Source organism: Cryptotermes secundus, unplaced genomic scaffold (genome assembly GCF_002891405.2).
Source record: "Cryptotermes secundus unplaced genomic scaffold, Csec_1.0 scaffold973, whole genome shotgun sequence".
Taxonomy (NCBI): Eukaryota; Metazoa; Arthropoda; class Insecta; order Blattodea; family Kalotermitidae; genus Cryptotermes; species Cryptotermes secundus.
Genome location: NW_019745099.1, coordinates 379339 through 405091, shown reverse-complemented (window position 1 = coordinate 405091; position 25753 = coordinate 379339). Strand labels below are relative to the sequence as shown.

The window sequence follows — 25753 nt, the reverse complement described above, 5'->3', positions numbered from 1 at the left end:
ATTTTTAAATGAAACTACTTTTAACTTAATGAAAAATTTGTATACAAATCTTTAAGCTTATATGCTATTATCTATGTAATAGTAGTCCTTTAACTTGTTACTGTCTTCTGAAAATGGTCACAAATGAAGAAAACATGTTAAGGATTATGTAAATATATACTGTCACACACTGGACGGTGTTGCCAAATCACTTCATAATAAGACACGACGTTTTCACATTCTTAACAGATCGATGCGTATTTTTAAATTTTGAAGAATAATTTTAAACTAAGGTGTATTAAGCAAGCGATAGTTAATCTACGGTCAGTTTTCCTTAATAATTCCAGCTGGTTTCGTAAATGTCAATAGAGGAGGGTGTCACAGTCCTGAGAAGCACTGAATGTTGTAACTGCAAAAGAATGCCCAGTGTTTCAAGTTGGTTGCGTACTGCTTACTTTCCTGTTTAGCACATGTCTCGGGTAGGAGAGGGAATGCCATAGAGGCGGAACCAAGGCGGGGCGAGCAGGACAGCTGCCCCGGGCGCAAATGATGGCCCAACTTAGAGTCAGGAGGCTTATGAGTAGGGGACCAGATTTTAATGCAAATTTATATCTTTATTTTAAACCAAAAAGTATGCTCATTTGTATGTATGTACGTATGAATTACTTCATTCCTAAAATTTTACTCATGGTTTGAGGTGAATATAAATGCATGTTCTGCCTGATTTACAAATAATATAAATATTTTCGAATATCTATATTTATGCTGAGTATTTTCCTTTTAAAATATTTATATTTTATATATTTTTTTAATTTTATGTTCAAATTTTCAATCGTCGTGTGTATATAAATTTTCTTTTCCGCATTAGGATATGCTGCATACTTGACTCGCAACATTTGATCTTACAAGTAGCAATTTGAGTCTGGATTCATGTTTTTGATGCAATACCCAGGACGGGACTTCCCCGTTCCCTCTACTCGTAACTTGCCTCATCCGCATAGCGTCAAAGTGGCTGCGAAGGGATTAGTCGGAAGCGTATTCACATGTAGTTGCTAGCAACGTAATACTATTCAAACGCTAACGGACTTATCTCCCAAGTCTCCGTCAGGTTCGCTACGCTTCTTCATTTGGAGCTGGGGTCATTATATTACTGGTGACTAGTCTGTGGTTAAGTTTGTTTAGCTTTTTGCAGTCATGTCGAAAGTGAGAGTAAGTCAGAAAACTAAATTACAGCTGTATCAGCGGGAGTTTGAGGAGATGATATTTACGGATAACAAAATTCTTTATTGCCGAGCGTGAGAAAAACTGTTGGTTGTGAAAAACGCTTTCAAGTGCTTCAGCATTTGAGCACTAAAATACACAAAGAGAATATTAAAATTAAATCAACGGAAAGTGCTCCTGTTCAAAAATTGCTTAGTGAATTTTCAGTTCTCCATTGACTTGTGCTAAGCGTTTTTTAGCGGTAGGTATTCCGCTGTGGAAAGAAACCAGTCTTACTCTCAGAAACTTCATAGAGAAGTACGTTACACAGAGAGAAGTTCCGTTGAATCTACTGTGGGCAAAAATTACGTGAAGCAGAGTTACGATTTTACACTTGAAAATAGCAGATATAAGACTCAAGATAATTTTGTGTGAATGAATTCTAAAAGTTTGTAAAGATGGTACATTGTTACAAGTATTACGTTTTTGGACATTATCCGTCGTCCTGTCTCTTTTTTAAAAAAAGAACGTCCTGTTTATCTTCCAAAACACAACGTTTCGGAGACTGGATTCTGTCCCTGTCCTCAGGCAAAACCTACTAAGTTGGGTCCAAGAGATAGAGCTAGTCCATATCTCCGGACCGGAATTAGCTTCACGCCCCGACCGCTTTACCCCCGAGGAAAGAGCCCCCGGTGCCCATTGGTTAGGAGGTTGGGTGGACCCCAGCACTGGACTGGACGACGTGGAGAATAGAAATTTCTAGATCCTACTGGGACTCGAACTCCGACTCAGTCGCTATACTGACTACGCTAAAAATTTACGACTTCTGATCTGTTGGCTGCCACAGGAATATCACAAGTGAAGACCACGTGTAGTGAGCCAGATCACCATAAAGACAAATAATAAGTTAAGAGTAGGCAAGCTTCAAGATGGATGGTGATTGTGACTGATGGGCGCATGGTGGTGATCTGCGCAGCATCTCTTCTCATAGGAATGCACTTATGACTCCAGAAATACTGAACGAAGGAGCCCAACTGCAGAACCGCAGAATTATGAGTATAATGCTGCCACACGAACTAACGTATTTATTGTCTGTAGCGTATGTACACCACAACTGTAGTGATTATAATGACGTCATTTTGTTCACTTCGCAACACTCCGCGTATGTTACATTACGGTTGCGAGAGTTGTTTATTCACGTGATTTTAGAGATCAAAATTTATTTTTCAATAGGCGACCTCATGCGGACCTACGAAATTTTTTGTTTCGATCCCCAATCATGTGGAGTCAGTCACTGGAACTGTCTGGTACCTTTAAATCTTCTTGATCCTTTAAGCCTATATTTTATGTACGTGAAGACTATGTTTATTATACTCATACAAAGTTTTCACTGAGGAGAAGAGCGCAGGGGCGTGCTTGGGTTTTACTGTGGCGACACCAGTTTACAAATTTCGAACTACCGACCATTCTGATTGTGAATATTCGTGAATTTTCTAGTTATTTATAATATTACATTAATATAGATCACGATCCTTTTAATCCTTACGTACTCATTATTCACAATCAATTTGCTACTTCCTTCGGTATTTTCAATCTACACAGATCAAAGAGCTGTTAAATAGCCCACATTAATCGATCAATTTTTTTTTACTTCACTGTGTAGTTAGTTAGTTATTGGAGAGGGTGGGTTTCCCCATGCACTTAGACCTATCTTGGTCCATTGTGCTCCCCTCTATGATATTCTACCAGTCTCTATATCCTACCGGTACTGGTGCTTACCATCAGTCCCGCCCAGCCAGCGAGACCGGCTCTACTAGCTGAGAGGTATCTATAATGCTTCCCCCATCTACCAGAGGTATTAGAGACTACTGTTGGGCGGGAAACGTCCGTAATTTTGCTCAGTGGCCTCCTTTGGAGACATGAGGTTCTTTTACGTGCCGTAAAGCTACGACACGCGACCCACGGCTTAAAGTCCCTCCCGGAGGACTTTTTCCCTGAATTTTTCCGCCCTTAAACATTCGACGACCTCCACAGGGTATTTGAACCCACGTACTACGAGTCATGAGGTGGGAACGTTACCTCTAGACTACGGAGACCGCTGACTTCACTGTGTAAGTAGGCCTACTTACTCCGCTCTTCAGTATCACATTGTTTCCAAGATAATAAGGAAAACTGTTTAAACCTTACAATGAAAATTCATAACCTATTAAGAAGTTCAAAACATTGTATCATCCATTCCGCATAAAATAGACTACATACCAAGGTACTGGACGCTTGAGGGATGATGTAAATGGAAAACTGAGGATATTACATAGGACTAAAACGGAAAGTTTAATTTATGGAACAGGTATACAGGTCAACTGTTTTTTTTTATTTTAAAATCTTGGATACCAGAATGTGCTAGAAACGTCGGTAAAACGGAGAAGTGGAAAACAAATACACAATTTTGGCTGATAAACTTCTTGGAAAGCGGCCAAACAGTCGATAACATAGAAGAGATGGAATTCTTTAAGATCCATCTTAGGCAGATACATTGCGGGGCCCAGTAGGATGAGACACTAGTGCAGGCTCGTGCCTAGTGACGGTGTTAGTGGTGTTAAGCCTACGGGCAGAGGAATATCATGTCAAAGTTAGTACCCTAAATTACACTGAATATTATTTGCCGTCTGAGGTATGTCTGATATACACGGCAATGAAAAATGTCCAATATAAATGTCGTATCACAAAGTTTAAAAAATTATTGAAGACTTTCTAAGTTACTTAAGATAGGAAAGTGGCATTTATCGTTCTCAAATGTTCCTTAAGAGTAACAGCCTCAAGACATGAACATAAAAAAAGCCTACTGACAAATGCTGTCCAATACATAAAATGTTTGAGAAAACTCCGTCTGGAACATGAACTCGGACTTTGCAGACAAATATCGTTCTCTGTGCGAAGTGTTTGTGTGCGACTAGAACTTATCGCTTGCTGTTATCGGAGCCACAGAGTCGTGACTGGTGGCTGTTAGCGTGACCCACCCTCTCCCCCGAACACAGCCCCGGTGATTATGAGGACAGCACAGCCAGTCCCTCAAAGGGGCTACGTCCGATCATGACGTCACTGATACGTATACCGGCCGTGAGAAATAATGAACTTATAATTAATTAAACATATAATTAGTTACGTGTGCCTTAAGGAGCCGGGATAGGGCAGTAGGTATAGTGACTGTCTACGGGCTGGACCGAGGAGTTGGAGTTCGAGTACCGGCAGGATTAAGAATTTTCTCTTCTACTCAGTGTCCAGACCGGCTCTGGGGTCCACCCAGCCTCCTATCCAATGGGTACCGAGTACTCTTTCCTCTGGAGTAAAGCGACCGGGTCGTGAAGCTGATCATTCACCACAAAATATTTCCGAGGCCAAGAAAACGTGGATTTATACATCCGCTCCCCCATACATCTTTATGGTGTAGTACTTAATTAGTTAAGAACAGGGATAATTTCATATTTTTCACTCGTATATGTGTATTAATGTCCTGACAAATCTAGAATTTATCTTGTAAATGTCTTTCTTAGAGAGAAGGTTCATTAGATTGCTACGAAAAAGGGAACTTTGTTAATAATATGAAAGGAAATGTGTAATCCAACACAAATGGAGTACAAGCATTTGCTAAATGCGTCATTTACCGTTCACTCATTGCTTAAAGAGGCGTCACATCACTCCACTAAGACATGGGAATGTGGGGGGGGGGTTGTAGAAGTACAGGTCCACACATGATTAACTTTGGCTCTAGATGGAGGCAGATTGTCAGATTTACGTCATGGTCGCTAAATCCACATGAAAATAATCAATAGGGCTCAACGGATTGGAGTGTTTTTGAGTCTAAATTCTGTCCGGACGCTGTGGAGAAGAGAATCAAACCCACGGCAAAGACGCTAAACTGACTTCGCTATACAGGATCCGCGATGTCCAAGTAACACACACACACACACACACGCAGGCACGCACACTGCTGCGAAGCTAACCCCGCTGTTACTATGCGTGCTGTACCTAGTGACATAATTGAAAAATGTTTCAAATGTAAGTTATATACCTTAATGAAATCTATTATCTCGTACTATATACGCCTACTATTTTATTTTTACTTTGAACTGTATTCGAGTAAACTGATTAAATTTAATTTCACGAAACTTAATGGTTGTACCGTACTGATAAATGCTGTATTGACCCACAGTATCAAATTTGATTAGAATCAGTTTATCGGTTTAGTGGTTTCTAATACGAAAATGTGGACAGATGGACGAACAAGAATTCCGCTATATGATTCATTTCACTGCACATTGTGCAGAGAAATACAGAGATTCATGTCTGACTATTTAAGTTGACCTTTCATTAGAATGCGGAAGGTTAATTTACATTAGATATCCAGCGAATAAAGCAAATATTGTAAGATTTGAGGCTTTCACGGCGGTGACTATGAAGAAAGCAGTCTTCTGGGATTTGGCACCGTGTATATGTGGTGTTAACCGACGTTTCGGAGGAACGTATCGCCTCCATCTTCAGGGTAGAAGAAAAAATATAAGAAATCTGCAAGCGAAGAGACCGTGACAACCCGTAAAAGCAGACTGTGTCGGTTAACACCTCATATACACGGTGCTAAATCCCAGAAGACTGCTTTCTTCAAAGCAAATATTAATTGCATTTTCTTCTTTTAGCCTGAAGTTGGGTATAAACAAGGGACACGAAAACTGGAAAGGATTGAAATGTATGTTGTATGTATGTATGCAAGGTTCTGCAAATTGCGGATCCATTGTGCTGTATGCAATAAACAGGGGGCAAAAATCTGTGCAATTTGGTTAAAACTTCAGGTTTGTGTTCAGAATTTCTGAAGGGATCCCGAAACCCTTGGCAGGTTTTCTGTGATCTTGTCTCTGCATGCAGATTCAAAGATAAATATCTCAAGTTAGACCCAAATATTCCCCTTCCTCTTCCCTCTGAACTCTTTTTTTCCTTGGTACTACAGCCCCAGTGGGCTTAGGCCTACCTCCATGAACTTCTCCGTTCACTTCGGTTTTTCTAGATCTTACACAATCGGTAGGACTCCCTGGGCGGGTGATCAGCTCGTCGCAAGGCCTCTACACAAACACAGCAAAACGCACACACACAAACTAAACATCCATGCCCTGAGTGGGATTCGAACCCACGATCACGGTTTCCAAGCGAGCGAAGACAGTACATACCTTAGATAGCTCGACTACCATGATCGGCCCTTCTGAACTTACTTTGCTCTAATTATCTTCAATTCGCTCGAGGCTACGCAGCATCGTTAAATAGGCAACTTAAAACGTCTTCCATTTGACCATGTGTAGCATGAGATACCTATGGCATCGTTAAGTGAATGACAAATAAATAAAGTTACCATTCTCTTATCTTTCGGAAGACAGTAGCCGAAAGACATGGGGATTATGACAGAACGTATTTCAGATGGCAGATGGGTGGGTCCCAGGAATTCATCACAAAGACAGCAGCCCGCTTGAATCACTTTCCTTGTTTGAGCTAATCACCTCACTGAGTTTCGTCAACTAGATAAGATCTGGGGTAATTACGCCGATTATTGGAATGGGCGGGAACAGATATGCTTTCAGCCTATGTTAGGATATACGTACATCTTCTTAATTAATTAAGCAGGACAGAAATGAGCTACAAACTTAGAAATAATTTCAATATTTATTCTCTCGGATCTCGAGTTCCCCGTTGGTTTTGATGTTTATTTACCACAGACAGGCCCTATTGCACTGTAAACAGTTTTCCAGGCAACCACATCTTTTAATTTTAACCACACCGAAGAGTGTTGTCAACAGACGTTGAAATTCCTATTGAGATCTCTGTTGTTTCCGTGCAGACTTTCTTCTGCAAGACACGCTGTTTCTGAGCAAACTTATCTGTTTGAGTATCGCGTAAAGTTGCTGGATAAATAAGAGCCAAAATTAAATTCCCATAATGAATGTTTGTGCAGCCCTCATATACCAGTTTAATCGGCATGTTTTGACTAGTCTCGGAGGTTTTGTGCAAAATCACGTAAACAAATTTGTATACATCAGAGTGGAATCTGGCATAAACGGCGTTTCTTAAGACTTGCAGGGTTATTTGTGTGTGTGGACGGGACTGGCCAAAGAAAGCAATCAGATATAATGAAGTCGAACACTGTAATCGTACACACACCCAAGTATCGTGCAGTAGAGGAGTATGGGGGCGGGGCGTCTACGTAGTGCTACGCGGATTCTTAATGTGGCACTAGCCCAAAGTGAACGAGATTTAATTTACGGCGGCTTTAGTCCCCAGGAGAAATCCTCTCTTCCCACTGATAGCAGGTCGGGTGTTCTTCATGCCCGTTCTGAATTTTGTGCTGATTAAAAAGATTCCAGAGCCTTACCAGAAGTTGACAACCGTCCGTAATTTTCTTTACCGATTGAATTATCATAGTTTATATGTAATTCAGCAGGAAATTCTCAGTCATCATGGAGCTCATTTTACGTAAGCCCGACGACAGTGACAGGGCAATTTAAGGGCCACTGGAAAACAGGGATGGCGGGATCTGTTCCGCATAAAATTCATTATATCACCATCCGTCACGTGTTTACTTTCGGTCCAGCGTAAGTGAGCACTCGTGCACTTCACACAGCAAGCGGACGATCGTACCAATGAATTCGTAATAACGTATCTCACATCTGGAACATTTTCGGTGTGGCTGTTTGACATCCAAGGCATTTCAATATGCAGCAGTACGTATATATCTATATATAATTTATTGAAGAATGCAACATTATAAACGAGATATCCTGAAAATGTATGTCTCCATTGCAGCACGTCTTTCATATATGTTTTGTCTTTCCACTAGAAGATTTGAATACTCAGAGCAACCTTTGGCTCACCGATTGACTGATACATCCCTCGGAGTGAATGTTTTCTCCTTGGAAACGGACAGAAATCAAATCGGGTAAGTGGTAGAGGGATGCAAAATTAGCTTCTAAAAATTTAATATCGTAAACCAGTTTACCAGTTGGGAATACAGAGCGCCAAATATGAATTTCAGAGGCGTTTACAAAGCTTGCAAAGCTAACAAGGTTCTTCTGTTCCTTTTTCGGAATACATACAGTTAATCTGAATTATTTATTAAACGCACCTTATATTACTACATACCGCCTTATGCAAATGTTAATGTTAATCGGAAAGTTAATGGCAATACAAAGCACATATATTTCCTCTAGGCCTAGAGTCGGAGTTTTAATGGAAATATATGATCTGCATTTGACGCAGAAAGAAATATGTTCACGTTTATCAATTCACTTACTCAAATAACATCTGTATATATGCATATATTATTTATAATTACGCTGCATAGATATTTTTCTGTTTCTATATATTTCTTTCAGTGGGAATTACAGTGTTATTTATCAAGAAGGAAGACAGCGTGTATATTTGATGCGACATTTTTAATGACTAGGCGAAGTTCCTTGTTAACTACTTTGTTTCACTGCTTCGATTTGTTTAGGTTGACTGTTGAAAGTTTTCCAGGTAAGGTGATAAGTGACATATGAATGCTTCTCATTCAGAATTATTTATTCCTTATTTGTGACACAGTCGTCAGAACGGAATACAGTTCGAGGGCAAACATGAGCACTGGGCTACTGTCTGTTTACATTTACTTGCTGTAGCACACCAGCTTCCCAAAAAAAGTTTTGGTTTTCCTTTTCATTACATCTGTCAGCAAACTGTCGAGAACAACGATAGAAGAAATAGGCTGGTAAAGTGCAAAGCGTATCCCAAATAGGCGCGTTTTTTGTAGACACGTTTCATCAAGTCCACTTTACAATTCTGAGTTTACTTCGTCAAAAAATTGAATATTTAACAATGCTTCTAGTCTCACGAGAAAAAACTCAAATCTTCTATTAGGTCTAAGATCTTGTTACATTATAATAAAATAATCTTTATTTAGTTGGCAAACAAATAACTTACTAGTAAAATTTCGTAAAGTCTCTTGAATGCAGTTTAGGTCTTCACATGCGATTTCATTGAGATCCAAATTAATATTTTTCTCCCACCTACACCTAGATCTTCCAAGTGGTCTCTAACCTTCAGACTTTTCGATTAATGTTTTGTATATGTCTTTCATCTTCGAAATGCAGGCTACATTTATTTTGATTACAGAACGCGGAATTACTTATCACAACGTGCGACCCTTTCCACCCTCCTGATACTTCCTGTGTTTTAGGCGCAATAAGATATTCTTCTCCGTACCGTATTCCCAAACAGCCTGCATCTACGTTCTTCTCTTCTCGTGAGAGATCAGGTCTGACGCTCATATAGAACAAGATGAAATGTTAAAATTCTGTCAGTTTTAATCTGCAGACTTGTAGACAGCAGAGAAGATAACAGATTTTGAATGTTACTGGTGTTACATCCCGGGGGCACACGGTAGCATAGTTGGTTGAGGCACTATGCTACAAGGTGGAAAGTAGCGGGTTCAAGTCCCGATGAGGTCATTAGATTTCTTCAATTTACCTAATCCTTCCAGCCCCACTATGGCTTTGGGGTCGACTCAGCCTCTAACAGAAATGAGTACCAGGAATATTCTTGGAATATTCTTGGGGGTAAAGGGCGGCCGGCGCATAAGGCTGACAACTTTGCCGGCATCTATGAGCCGGTTGTCTAGAAAATGTGGGAACCTCAACATCATACAACCCTATGGGTCTCCACGGCCTGTTACAGGGATAGCTTTACTTTTACTGGTGTTACATCCCATACCAATTGCTGTGAGAATTTCAAATTAAGAAAAAAAAGAATATACATATCTCTGTACACTCTGGTCAGTGTGAACATTTGGTAAAGGTAAAAGGTAAAGTTGTCTCTGTACTTTACTAATTAAGCACAACGCCATGAAAACGTATAGGGGAGTGGAGGTATAGATCCACATTTTCTTGACCTCGGCACTAGTTGGATGCGAGTGATAAGCTTCGCGTCCTGGCCAATTTACCCTACTTTACCAATTTTATAGGAGGCTGGGTGTGCCCCAGAGCCGTTCTAGACAACATGGAGAAGAGAAAGTTCTTGATCATACCGGGACTCGAACTCCGACTCCTTCATGCGTCCAGCCCGCAGTCAGTCCCTGTACCGACTGTGCTATCCCGGCTCTTTGTATACATTTGGTAGGCAACGAAAATAAGAGAACAGCGTAAAAGAGCTATGTACTTTGTACTTACGCTTCCAAATGGATTACTTGTCGCCCGGTACACCTAACAATATCACTTATCACAAATATAAATTTAGTTTCTTATACAGACGCTTTATTTCACAATATTTGAGCGGGAAGTAAATAAAAATAAGTATTGACTAGTGTAGACTACTTATAACCAGAAAGGACTAAACCGGTGATGTAACTCAATTTGACAACGATCAGCATGTACAGTACATTCTCTTGGTTCAAACATATTCAAACTAAGAAGAATGTTATCTTTTGGAACTTGTCGCCGTGAAGCATAGCAGAAATTTTTCGGTGTTTTAGAGAAAGGTACTGACTCAATATTCAGGATCGAAACCACGCAAGTAACCTGCAAGAAGCAAGCAGTGAAGAGAGTTCCTTGCTGTCTACTTGCTTATAATTTTCGACTCTGAAGATGGAAGTAGACCGTCCTCTGAAATATCGAGAAACTTATACAAGATTACATGGTATCACATACATACAGTTCGTAATCACCGCCGTTATCCATAAAGTCAAAGATATTTCATTTGCGACCTGTATAAGTAAAGCATTTCCTCTCTAAGTAAAGTCATATATTCCCTTCGCGTGCATGCTTTGTCCAGTAATGGACGTTGATGCAATTTACTCCTTATATAACGCCTAATAATGGTCATAAACGGCCGAAATGTATAGCGTAAAATAATATATTGTGACATGTAGACCCATTGGTGGGGAGCGAGTCGGCAAACGCGTTTCCGTGGAGATTGATTCTTGGACAGCAACCCGCCTCTGTGTGATAAACAGACGTTTCCTTGGATACAAGATTGAAAGATGTTTCCTCTGTCAGTCCGATCCGACGTTACATAACAGGAAACCCAGATCGAATCGAGTCAAAATCTCAAATCTGAGACAGTAAAATATGGTCACGAGTCCCAGGGGACTCGGACCCGAGAAAGACTGCACTGGCAAGGGCCAGCAGCATATGCAAAAGACAGACCCGTCCTCTCGTCAGAAAGGGCGCCGCACAAAAATAAGACCGTAATTGTCAAATGGTAATAATTAATATCTGGTCATGAGCCCCAGATGGGGCTCGACACCAAGACTTACTGACTGACTGACCGTCAGTCACAATATGACTTTGACTTGAATCGAGTCAGAATAGAGAGAATCCAGTCAGAACTGAGTGAGGCCTAGGCAGTCTACGAGGAATTGTTTGGCTGAAGGTTTCTTGTTGTTTGTTGTAATTCACTTTGATTACAAGTGTTTGTACAAGGAGTGGGTAATGAATCCAGTTATCCAATGCAAAACCATATTATTAGTCACATTCTTAAGTAAAATATTTTAATAAACTAACTGATTTTATAGACATTCGAACATGTTTGTTATTTATTAGAAGTGTGGTGTTATGATGGACGGGAAACTGATGTAGACGTCACGCATCTGCACTTTCTTCTTCATTGTCACCTTGAATATTTGCCTCCACACTAGCACTTTTTTCAACTATACTGAAACTGTAAACAAATACATTTTATAGGTATTTTTATAGATACATGACATACAACACTTTCGTCATTCATAAGAACGGCGTCACAATTCAGATGACCACAATCTGAACATTCACTGTCGTGAATTAAACCCACGCGTAACCTGGATGATGAGGCAACAGGGTTCTCTCTTAAAACAACCGATTTAATATCCTACACACCTCATCCCTGAAGATGGAAATATCATATACCGCCGAAATGCAGTATCCTCTCACAAGTCTGCACGGTGTCACAACCTAGAAATCCCTAATCTGAACATTTATCGTTGTGAGAAAAAACGTCATATATACGAGTATATTAGTTTATTTTCTATGGGGAGGTAATATTGCTCAGGGTTATTTCTTAACCCAAATGATTCCTTATCCTACGCGCCTGAAGATGGAGACATCATGTGCCTCCGAAACACAGTAACCGCTTACAAGTCTAAACGACATCAAAACACAAGAACACAATCTCAAACTTTGCCGTCGCGACGACTTGAATACTTGTTCTGTATGTGAAGAGGCTTACAGATCTCCAAATGTCAGAAGTTAGGAGGAAGAGAAGGGAGTGTTTTCAAAGAGGGTGGAGGACAGTGGCATGGAAAAGGAAAGCAGAAACGAGAGCATTATCAGTGTCGAGGAAGGGAAGAAATATTACAAATTTGAAGCTGAGTGGTTGTTGTGACCATCAGAAGGAGGGCGGCTCTCTGGAGCACGTAACACCTCATGCCGCGAAGAAAGGGTTTCTGTGTTTTCCCAGGCAGGCTAAACGGCAGTTAGTGCGAGAGTGGCCTAAGTGGCGATCCACCAAAACATTTATATTTTGGCTGAAAGGACAGTAACGGAAGAGTATGTTTCTACCAAACTGCTCCTAGTAAGGCTGTATCATATTAGGCATTACTGTCTCTCACTCTCTCTCTGTCATTTACCTTCANCCTTCATTGCTTAGATCTCAGAATAAATTAGATGGAGAATTTTTCTACGCACAATAGCACCCCACTACCATAACAAAACACAATACAAGAAACAGAAGCATCAATGTCCCTAGCATGAATTGAACCCAAGACCACAGAGTACGCATGGGATAAAAACTATGGACACTTTAAGCCTCGTGACTGCAATAAACGGTTAATAGATATAAAATTATTGTAGCGATAATACAGCAAATTGAAAACTTATGAAATTACAGCAGTTTTAAAGAAAGTGTGCTTTGTCGTTTACTAATTGTTGATCCCTGCTAATTATAAATGGCTCATTTTATAAAAAAAATATATTTTAGTGCGTTGCGGATGGTGAACTAACAGTACTTGCTTTAAGTTAGTTATTCGGTTTTGCACTTTTGATAAAAGCACATTCAGTTTTCGACATTATAACAGCAGCTCCATTTTATTTTAATATGCGCAATGAATAAGCTTATACTATTGAGTCGTGCTTTCCGTCTCTTACGGTGCTGGGTTCGAATCTCGAGTCAACTCATCCCCCACGCTGCAGAAATTTACAATTAAATTAATTTTTCTGGAGAGGTATTTATTTACTTATGGTATGCTTAACGGCGCTGTCTGTAGCCCAGTCTACATAGCTATGATTAGGATGATAGTGAATAATGAATTACAAGTGATGTGGAAGGAAGTGTAATGTAAAGTTGTCCCTGTGCTTAACTAATTACGCACGAAGCCATGAAGGCGTATGGGGGAGTGGATGTATAGATCCACAAAGTGTAAGGTACTACGATTCCGATGATAGTGAATAATGAATTACAAGTGATGTGGAAGGAAGTGTAATGTAAAGTTGTCCCTGTGCTTAACTAATTACGCACGAAGCCATGAAGGCGTATGGGGGAGTGGATGTATAGATCCACAAAGTGTAAGGTACTACGATTCCGATGATAGTGAATAATGAATTACAAGTGATGTGGAAGGAAGTGTAATGTAAAGTTGTCCCTGTGCTTAACTAATTACGCACGAAGCCATGAAGGCGTATGGGGGAGTGGATGTATAGATCCACAAAGTGTAAGGTACTACGATTCCGATGATAGTGAATAATGAATTACAAGTGATGTGGAAGGAAGTGTAATGTAAAGTTGTCCCTGTGCTTAACTAATTACGCACGAAGCCATGAAGGCGTATGGGGGAGTGGATGTATAGATCCACAAAGTGTAAGGTACTACGATTCCGATGATAGTGAATAATGAATTACAAGTGATGTGGAAGGAAGTGTAATGTAAAGTTGTCCCTGTGCTTAACTAATTACGCACGAAGCCATGAAGGCGTATGGGGGAGTGGATGTATAGATCCACAAAGTGTAAGGTACTAAGATTCCGAAACTTACTTGGAAAGAGTGTAGAAAACCATGAAATACAGGATAGATGGACTCTGGTTTGAGATGTGAATTCTGACCTTTCAGGACCAGAAGGAGGTTCGTTATCCACTGGGCCGTGGAGATCCGCGAATTGCGTTGTACAGAAGAGCAGTTAAACCGCATAATCTGGAAGTAAGGGTAAGAAGGGCTTCCGCTCACACTCTTTTCATATGAATTAAACTAAATTTTAATTTTTAGAAGCCGAGACAATCGAAGAACTTCCTACTCCATGCACTTTATTGAAACCGATTAGTAAAATACACTTTTCATGCAGAACTGGAAGTGATGTCTGTTAATTAGTTTCATCACATTAGAGACATGGAATATATAAGGCAGATACGCATAGTAAATAGATTTATCACAGAATAGAAAATTCAACAGTTGTCTTTCTTGGATCATATTCGGGAAAATATCCAGATAGAAAAATGAGAAGTTTCCTCTGTGCTTAATTAATTAAACATCACGCCATGGAGACGTATGGAGGAGTAGAAGTATAGCTCCTCAATTTTCGAACTCGGCATTAGATAGAGATGAGTGGTCAGCCTCACGCCCCTACCACTTTAACCCTGGTGGAAAGAGCTCCCGGGACATATTAGATAGGAGACTGGGTGGGCCTCGTAGCCGGTCTGGATACTGTGGAAGAGAGAAACATCTCTTGCCCCTGCTAGAAATCGAAACCAAATGCACTTATGAACACCTGAGGCCTTGTTTCAGTGACTTAAGGCAAAATATTCATTAAGGTGGTTGAGATAGTAAGGGCAATCCGGCTGTTAATAGCCCTTCAGAAGGAGCCCTTCTGGATCTTAGTACTTCCACGACAAGATTGAGAGTGCAGAAGGGAATAGACATTTTGGAATGTAACGTAGGGTTTACTTACATCGGTTTTGCATTCAATTCCTAAAGCATCTTCCTGTGACTCCACGTGAGAAGATGGCAGGATTGCCTGGCTTCGATCAAGAAGCCGGACAGATTGTTCTTTGCAGTCGGTTGGGTCGCAACCCTTTGGGGCACCGCTGTTATTCCAGCCACCCCTTTCCGTCACTCAATGTTCGCGCCCCCACAGTACAACGTAGGGGCGCTTATTGATCAATGGGATCATAGCTGATGCAAGATATGAAACGTATAGACCCCTACAACACGTCATTTGCACAAAATGCAAAAACAAGGAACAGAAAAGGAACACAAACACACATAATGGAAAAGTCGCATCTGACCGTTCTCGTGTTCAGTGTCTGAAGATTTCGATAACGTTTGTTTTTAGGGGAATCTACTTTGAAGTTTTCGCATAAATTTAATTTCCATACAAGTCAGTTATATCTTCTACTTCACGCGAAGGACAAACTGAACATGAAGCTACCGATATTAAGAAAAAATGTCAGTAGTACAAGAAATTAATAGGATACACCACGAAGACGCTCAGTGGGACTGTAATGTATCTCAACGTATGTTTAATCTTTGCATTTGGTAAGGGTTAGTGGCGAACTTCACTCCCCGGACTCTACACTACAAGAAAGAACAAACTCTTCATTAAATATGAAGCTGGGGTCCTCCAGATCTGAGGTGGATGTAAAATATAGTTGTGATTAATCTGAAAAACTTGTTTGAAGAATTAAGAATAATTTGTGATTTGTGGAGACCTTGTATGACGTGACTACTGTTACGTCAATGGATTTACGTTTTCAGTAAATTAATATCAAGATCAATGACTCATACATAATCTGAGATAAGTGATTTGGAAAATATGTCCATTTAGTTGGCGTATACAGCTCCATTCTTAAATTCAAATACAAGATCTTTACAACTTAAAGTTTGTCCTTCGAGTAGACATGTCTTATTTTCCATTTCGAGTCGGCATTGGGTATTTCATGTTATTTTGAAAGAAGCTAACAGTAAAGATAGACATATGATACTCAGCACTGTCCTTTAAACTTACATTAATGGCACGGACCTGACTCACATTTTACCTTTATGATTGATTTTATGTTATTAAAACAATCAGTTTGTAAAGGAACTCGCTCTAACAAAGTTCAGTGTGCTAGATTGGATTTCAATATCGTGGAGAATTAGATCTATCTAGATTAACGGGCTGTCAGGTGAATTTATTTAGAAATTTGGTAGCAATTTCTAGAGACAGTATATTTATAACAACGAAATTCTCACTAACGTCACTTATTCTTCTTCTCTTACTTCCTCCTTCTGTTTCTGCTTCTTATCCCCCCTTATTTTCTTTTTCCAAGTCAATCATTTATTTCTTTCATCTTCTCTTTATTTTATCCTCGTTTTTAATTTCTTTTTCACTTTTTAGGTTCTATTTAAGGACCTTACATTAGTTACGAAAACTGTGTAGTGTCCATTGAGAAATAACAGCTTATGTATAAAGAGTTTGTTGATAAGAATGTTCAAGTATTAACTGAGAACAACCATAACAATTCTTGGTATGGATAGGTAGTCTACCAGCTGAGGTTTGAACCAGAGAGCTCCTGAGATTCCAAACAACAGCAATAATATCAGTAGGAAGTATTCAACAGAGACAACTATGAAATTAGAATAATGCGCTAGACAAGACAGTAGACATATTGACAGAAATGTTCTGCTACTCTGAAATCTTGGAAGGACAATTAGAAACACGAACCTATTTAACGATCTGTTCAATTTTAGATGCGAGGATATTGCTTAATTTCTATCGTATTTGAAAGTTGCCGCTTTTAAATTTGTTACATTATTAATTTGTTTCGAGAAGATGATTGTATAATTCTCTTTTCCTTTTTTTTTCTAGAACACATACGGACACTACTTCGAGACCTGGAAGAGGGAGAATTAGTAGCAGTGTGGAAGTGGAAGTGGAAGTGAAACGAAACAAAGAGGTAAAGTGGAAGAAGTGAAGGTGATGCAAAGGTAATCTAGTTAAATGTAAAACGCTGTGTAATAACTTCATTTCTATGATGCATCCATCTGAACAGCAAGTTGAGCCAAAACTTACAGATATACGAACTTTGAAACTCAGTTGTTTCATTTTATATGAGGTTTCTGCCAATAAAATTTAAGAGAAGGGAGGAAGGCCTCAATTACATTATAAATAAGCATAACAAACTTCATGAAAGTCCGTAAATTTGTTCATATTTCTAGGTAATATCACGTGACAGATGTGCTTCAGGTTCCGTTGTTAACAATAATGTTATAAGTTACGTCGTCGAATTTTTAATTTCTTGCTAAGGATATCATCAAAAACACGACTTTAATAACTCCGCCTTGTTTCAAAAGGTCTTCCTGTTACATAAATTAGGGATCCTATATCGAATGGCGCTATTACATCAATAGAAATAGACTCAGGTAATGCAGGTTCAGCTGCAAGTTTCTCAGTCTGCCCAAGATCATTAGCCCCATGTCAGTAATTGTTCCACAAAAAGGACTCATACATTTGACAATATTGTTACATATAAACTCGTTGCTAGACAACGATTGAGAAAGAAACAACTAGACAACGATCGTTAATAGGCAACGACCCGTAAGCAACAATAGAGGAAGTGTTTTCTCTGCAGTCCGTGCTTACATTTTATAAACAGGGCAGTTAATGAGAGTTGAATTGATTTGAGTAGATTGATGAGTTACTGAGCGAGACAGTGTGTTAGAGAACTGAAGTTCAGTAGTTGTGAGCTGTTGCTGTTAATATATGGTAGCTGAGGCCGGTTGCAGTTCAAGAACCCAGAGGAAGGAGAACGTCCGCTAACTTTTAATACATTCGTTTACATACGAAAACGCCTGTCTCTAGTGGATGATTATTATTGCAATTTCCGCAGAATAATCTCTAACCCGTTTCTGATTTTATCCCATCTGACTTCCTCTATGTCCATTAAATCTAACTTCTGCTTTTCTAATGCTGTTGTTTTTCGGCAAGGATTGTTAGCCCTATTTTCATAGTCGGAGGAACAGTACTTGTTGGTTGTCCTCAACTGTTCATTCACACATTCACAGCTATCCTCTGCATCTGGAGGTCCATGCCACTGACGACATCACTGAGTAGGCTATAAAGCACTAATTTTACCAAACCATAAAAACGAGATTTCTTTTCGGAAATTACGTATTTTGAGACTCTTCATCTTTCAACAATCACTCTTCAAAGTCACAAATTTATATGTATGTTAATAACACTGTTTCAACGAGGTAAGAGTCCTTAGCCCGAAATGAGATGTACGTAAAGATATAATAGGAGGTGACCATCAGCAACTGCAACATATGCCAGGCAATTGCCTGGAGATATCGAAGAAAACTATTGAAATAATCAACATAACTAGTAACCCGACTAAATTCGAGCCCGTTGCCTCCTGAACACAAGTTTAGAGCTTTGCAATTTCACTTTGATTCTCGTAGTGACAAATCACAAAGAGGCACATGTAGTAGGTCTGTACACTGCAGATGTATTTTTATCTTTTCGCTTATTGGAGGTGGAGTCCAACTGGGTCCATTCGGCACGGAGGCCACTGATTGGCCTATTGTAGCCTGCCCCGGGTGATTATGATGAAGAATTTAGTGGAATGAAGATTGACAGGGGAATCCGATGTACTCGGAGATAACCCGCCCCAGAGCCACTTTGTCCACCACAAATCCCACTTGACCAGATCCACGATCGAACCCGGGCCGCCGCGGTGGGAAGCCAGTGACTAACCGCGTGGCCTATGCATCATGGGGTTAGTCCAGAGATGCTAGCCACCTTTCTGCCTATCTACATATACTGATTTCCTTCGGTTTACGGCTACAGATGCCTTAATGATTAGTACAATTATCGATTCCTTCCCCTTAGAAATTTGTTTTATTTTGAATTAAACTTGCGATTACATGTCCATAGTTACTGTAGCANTGTTTTACGCAGAAACTGCCTTCTAAAAGAAGCTATCGAAGGAAAGATAGATGGGCGGATAGAAGTGACAAGAAGACGAGGAAGAAGACGTAAGAAGATGCTGGATGACCTTGGGGACAGAAGAGGATACTGTCATTTGAAGGAGAAAGCTCTAGATCGCATTAAGTGGAGGAACTGTTTTGAAAGAGACTGTGAACCTGTCGTCTTGACAGATTACTGGTGATGATGATGACATGTAAGTATACGTATACACGACTGGCCGTGTTTGTGGAATTTTTGACAATATTTTAATCATATTCTATTTTAAAAACCTCTTAAATTTACTATTTAAATAATTAAAAAACATGGAGTTTTGGATATATATTGGCGTATATCATTCATTTAATTTGATGAAAGGAAGGGGCAGAACATTGGAGCATAAAGAGCTAGAATGTCAATAAAAATAATATAAAGTTATGGGGTGGGGGGTTAAGTTCCAGTCTACTTTTCTTGTAGTGCTTCTATCTGCTTAGAGCGCGGAGGACTCCACCCGACTAAGAGATGTCGCCACAAAGCTCAGACTGGCCAAGTCACCCAGAGCAAAAGTGGCACACAGAAACCTCTAGCTTAATGTGAAAAAGTAATCTTTCGTAACATTCTGTGATATATGGCAATAATTATTATCGTCGACGAAATTTAATTTGTGTTTACGTCAGCAACACTATAAGGAATACAAAACGATCTGTTGTCACTTAATTGTTTAGTTGCGTATTAACTGCTTTGTGATTAGCACAACTAGAGAACGCCGACAGGAAAGACGTTTAGTGAACAGTAAGTTTCGAAAGGTACGGAAGGAACCGATCCCGACCTTATCTAAATTAGGCCTGCTATGTAAAAGTAAAGGTAAAGTCATTCCTCCGCCTAACTTATAAAGCACTATTCTATGAAGGCGTATGGGGAAGTGGATGTTTAGATCCACTTTTTTTTACCTCGGCACTAATTGGAGGTGAGTTGTCAGTTTCACGCCCCGGTCGCTTCAACCCCGGGGGGAAGAGTACCCGGTACCCATTGGTTAGGAGGTTGAGTGGACCCCAGAGGCGGCCTGGACTACGTGGAGAAAAATCTTGTCCCTATCGGGACTCGAACTCCAACCCCTCGGTCATCCGGCCCGTAGCCATTGCTATACCGACTACCATCTCGGCTCCCGTAGGCTTACTATGCCAGCATTAAATTGGAGAGACTGAGGAAATCCACTAAAATTTAAGTAAGAGTAACCGTTCTCTTCCCGCGATTTGAACCAAGGATCTTCCGAATAAATAGAAAAATTACTACTCACTCAACCGCTAGCTTTCGTTTGTTGTTGTTGACGTTACTCTTGTGCTGATATTTACTGTGGTTGTCCTCAGTTCCTCCAGGACTGAAATGAGGCCACCATCCTTACCAAGTCATTAATTGATCTTCCTACTCGTATTTTCGATGTTATGGTCTAAGCTTCCGACAGTCTTGTTAAATAACGCATACATGTACGTAGATTAGAGCTGAAGTCAAGTACTGCTTGTTTTAACTGCATACACATTGGAACATAGAATTACTGACTGGATGTCTGAACATTATGCTCATTATTTTAGGAGTGAACTTTTTGGTTTATTCTGTGGAAAAGACAGGTACGGGATTCAGGCTAAATTGCTATTCTTTGTCTTCCAGAATCAGGTCTGGAGCCTAATTCCTCTAACGCTACGCTCATACATATGTACATACATACATACACACACACACACATATATAGTCCTACATAGCCCATATACACGTACATGTATGCGCATATGCACAAATTTACACATGCACACACAAATACATACGTGGTTTATATGTATTCACATATACGTAACGCAAACGTACGTATATAAATACATACGAGTTACACATACATAAATATATACACAAATATACGTAGAGTTTTATAGGCTACATGCGCGTGGGCGTACATACATGCATAGACAGATACACAAATCCGTAAACCATGTATATTCAGTACTGTCAGAGCTAGTGTTGGAAATGCCATTGTGTTTCTTAGTAATAATTAAAATATCATTACATGAAACGTCCGGAGGAGAAAATAAGTTATGTATGGAATGTTCCATAAAGTAACCATGAAATGTTATCATTCGAGCTGTGGAAACATGATGAAAGTGTTGACAGCCTAAATCTGTGAAGAATATATTTTTGACAGTGGCATATCTCACTGCAAGGCTTCTGCTGAAACGTGCTTTAAATATATGAAAATTTTCAATATGTTATCTGTATTTCTCTCCCTTAATCTACTTCCTTAGGCATATAATCCTACATGTTTAATGTGCATGTGTGTTTATAAAGGTATATGTATTTCCATGTATCCCGGTAACGCGACAAGTAATTAATGGGTTCTCTGGATTCTTGAATCAATTTACTGGACAATCACCAGGCTGATCTACAAACACTTCAAAATGTTACTGGAACAATAACACACAAAGTCTTCAACACTTCCACTCGTAGATGTTCCTTGTACGAATTCGGTGAGCAAGTCTGTATCTAATATTCTTAGCGCAATCAGTAGGTCGCTCCCTAAAGTAGGTTTTGGTAGAGCCGTATAGAGATTACCGTCTCCAAGGGTTCATACTTCGTATATACGTCTTTCTTTACTGTGCCAACAACCCTTACCTCTCCGTTGCAAGAGAAACGTGACTCTGTACGCACTGCAATACTTCTTCAGTCGTATTTGTTGCCGTGGAAACGTGTTCCAACAATTCGCCGTCCAGCTACGGCGCTTTCCGTGTTGCCAAGGGAACGTGCTCAGCGAAGCCCCGCCCAGAAGATGGGCAGATTGCAGCTTTCAGGCGCCATGACACTATATGTATATGTATTGTATACTCGTACATATATTTATAACTTGTCTTAACGTATTTTAAGTACTAAGATCTATCAGCTTTCATCAGGAAGGGAAGCAAATACCGATTTCAAATAGACATTTCGTTTTTTTTTTAAATATTTTTTACCGACAGATAATCTAATAAATGGATATTTTTAAATAACTATCATCATACAACATTTAAAAACTCTGTTCGATCCTTGCATGACATTACAGCTACTGTCATCCCTGAGGTTTGCCTTGTTACGGATGGCGGTTTCCAGTGGCACAGTATTCATAATTACTGCCACGAAATTCTCTCAATAGATGACAGAAATAATACAGGAAACAGACGGGCACGTGATCACGATATACTGATCCCTTAAACATGAAATTTGAAGAGACGGATCAGATAGCTCTTAACTTCACATATCTACTATAAACCTAGATTTATTGGAAAGGTATTTAACGAGCCTTATGTCAGACTAGTTGAATATTTGTTTTCTACGTCTTTCTATATTCATATTAACTGTAACAGCAGCAATAAATATGTTCGAATTACCTGACATTTGTCACTCACAGCACACATTGTAGGAACATAAATTTTATACCTATCGTTTCAGAGGAATGCATAAGTCGTCTTGGAAGACAGAAGTACATTATTACAACATATAAAAGATAAATACAAGCAAAGACTTTTTTTTTCCTGAAAACCACTCTTCAAGATGCAGAATTCTTATTGTCCTAAGCTATTAAAATGCACAAACCATCTGTTTAATTTACAAAATTTTCAGGCATAAAATACTGTGTAATTCGGTACAGGGACGAAGAGATAAGATTGGAAAATATAATTCAGTCTAGATAAACCTGAAACTTACTGTTGCCTATATGTGCACGTATGATGACCATGTATATATTGAAGAAAGCAGTCTTCTGGGATGTGACACCGTGTAGCGAAGAGACCGTGAGAACCGGTACTGCTTGTACCGGTTCTCACGGTCTCTTCGCTTGCGGATTTTCTTATTTTTCCTTCTACCCTGAAGATGGAGGCGATACGTTCCTCCGAAACGTCGGTTAACACCACTTCTGCACGGTGCCACATCCAATAAGACTGCTTTCTTCATAGTCACCGCCGTAAAAACCTCAAATTTTACATGTATATATTGTTACCTGAGACAGTCTAAGGACTCGATAAGGGTCATATAGTTTTTAAAAATCTGATTAATACCAGAGCTCTCACACTTCGTACAAACATAAAGCAATTTTACTTGCGCAAAAATACACCGGACCACTTTTTAGTTAGATTTATAGAGCTTAAGGAACTGAGTTTGGAACAAGGATAATATTAAGGAAATTTGTTGAGATTCAATTTCAGCTTCGTGTGAGAGAGGAGATATAAGTGACCGATATGAACAAAAAATTAAATTTGCCAAGTAAATTTTGTTTCAGAACTCTCACACAAAATGTCAACGAATCATATGAAGCGTTTTCCAAAGTTAGCCCATGGAAATGAAGTGAGTTTTTTTTTTCTGAGCTCAAATTTAATTGAAACCCAATGAAACACAACACAGGTTCGTGATCATACGAAATTTCGGGTTTAATTTTCAGTTATTCTTCAACCTCAAAACCTAGAAACGGAAGTAAATGCAATTAGAACATACTTACATGCCATTTACCGAGCGGCTAGCCTAAGCGATAGTATTTCTTGCTTTTAGTGGCCTGTAAACGGGCTCCTAGACATGCTGCCTCAGGCAGAGCGGATGCTAGGAGTGCGGGGGTGAATCACGTCTAGGAAACCGATATGTTACGAAAATTGCACTAAGTCTATGCGTATTCTTCATGGCGGTTATTCATACTATAATCTTTACGGTTTAGTCCTGCATCCACGTAAGAATCTTCGGAAACGATAGACTGAACCAGGAACTCGTAAAAGGACTCTGAAAAAATATTTCCGTGATTAAACTTTGCTGTAATGTGTCAGTCCTTCCAGACGACAGTAATTTCAAACGGATTCTTTACATATTTGTCCTTTCAGGGGTCGTGTAGTCCGTTGAATTTCACCGGAACACAGGGCCGCATGTCCTTGAAGATAGAACTCTTCATAGTCGCCGCTGTAAGAAACTTCTTGCACTTCTATAGACGCTTGCATGATATTATTTCATCCAATTTTTAGTTTAACAAGATCTGCATCGATACAAAATCGATAAATGAGTCAATTTCTTGCCAACTTATGAAACACATCACATAAGATGTCCCACACTGTCAGAGGTACGAAGTTAATGAGCAAGTCGTTATTATCTGAGTTACAGACCAATATGTTTCTTCACGTAGGCCTCAATTAATACTTGGTAAGGAGACTCATGCCGGTCACGGTAGCCGAGCGGTCTAAGGCATGTACTGTCTTCGATCGCTCGGAAACCGGGATCGTGGGTTCGAATCCCACTCAGGGCATGGATGTTTAGTTTGTGTGCGTTTTTCTGTGTTTGTGTACAGCTAGAGGCCTTGCGTCGAGCTGATCACCCGCCCAAGGAGTCGTACCGTATGTCTAAGATCTAGAAAAACCGAAGTGAACGGAGAAGTTCATGGAGGTAGGAATAGGCCCACTGGGGCTGTAGTGCCAAGGGGGGGGGAGAGGAGACTCATAATTCTTCTAATTCAGTGACCCCAAAACTGCAGTTCATGAAGCTCTGGTTACATGAAATATTATAAAATATTTGCCTGGAAAATTAGTAATAGATGATTTCTAATTTCTGTTATTATCAGATGTTTTGTGGAACCTCGCATAATCGTATTAACAATGATATATATTATCCTCGCGTTGTTTCATAAAAATGTAATTTATTTTAGAATTTTCCGTACACTCAGCAGGGATGTCTAGCTTTTTCGGTATTTCGAAAGAGAAATTATTTGTAAATATCATGCAAAATGTATCTGCAGTGTGATGAGCAAGATTAGGTGAATGTCTGCAAGAAGAGAAAGGATGAAGTAATGAATTTATCCCGAAAACAAATTATAAATTAGAGCTCGTGTATTCTGCATTTAGAATTCGGGAATCCTAGCACTTGTGACATTCTTGATGTGAGACGACAGAACTTAGAACAGAGTCCGGACTAGATAATGCCATCAGGCAGCACTAATGGAGGTGTCGCTCCTGTCTCCAGGACCCCCACACCAACGCACCAAAGTGGATGACTTGAACGTGACTACCTTTCGCTTTTTATATTAGACCCGCTCTTCTGTTCTAAAATGAAATAAGTCGATTACGGTTTTCTTGAGTAGATTTTCAGGGCAAAATGTTCCTCCGAAACTTCGGTACCCGTCAGCCACCGTAAGAGTTGTCCCATCTCAGAAGACCGTAACATGAATATTGACAGCCATCAGAAGTTCAAGTCTCATAGATGAAGTTGCACTATAAGCACAACACTCTGATGGGAAACGTGGAATTGTACCCAGCCACCAACACGGCACGGACGCAAGTTGCAAGCTTTACATTTGTGTTCTTAACATAATAACTACATTAATATTGTGTAAGATGCCGGTCACGGAAGCCGAGCGGTCTAAGGCATGCACTGTCTTCGCTTCTTCGGAAGCCGGGATCGTGGGTTCGAATCCCACTCAGGGCATTGATGTTTGGTATCTTTGTGTGTATGAATGTGTATTTTTCTGTGTTTGTGTACAGGTAGAGAGACCTTGCGAAAAGCTGGTCACCCGCCCAAGGAGTCCTACCAAATGTCTAAGATCTACTCATAGTAAACCAAA

General features: G+C 39.8%; 1 protein-coding gene and 1 long non-coding RNA gene across 6 annotated transcripts in view; one reads left to right on the top strand and one right to left on the bottom strand.

Moving 5' to 3' along the window:
- LOC111875009 (GATA-binding factor A-like) overlaps positions 1-25753 on the top strand; it is a 107465-nt gene that overhangs the window by 42340 nt on the left and 39372 nt on the right. The window contains exons 1-3 of one of the 5 annotated variants that reach the window (XM_023871006.2): positions 8066-8152; positions 14322-14408; positions 17053-17140. The gene's annotated coding sequence lies outside the window, so the exon portion shown is untranslated. Of the gene's footprint in view, positions 1-8065; positions 8153-14321; positions 14415-17052; positions 17141-25753 lie in introns of those variants that run through there. The other 4 variants (XM_023871005.2, XM_033755679.1, XM_033755680.1 and 1 more) reach the window with 4 other exon arrangements.
- Positions 1-25753, bottom strand: part of LOC111875010 — a 121289-nt gene that overhangs the window by 72879 nt on the left and 22657 nt on the right. The gene's annotated exons all lie outside the window — the stretch shown is intronic.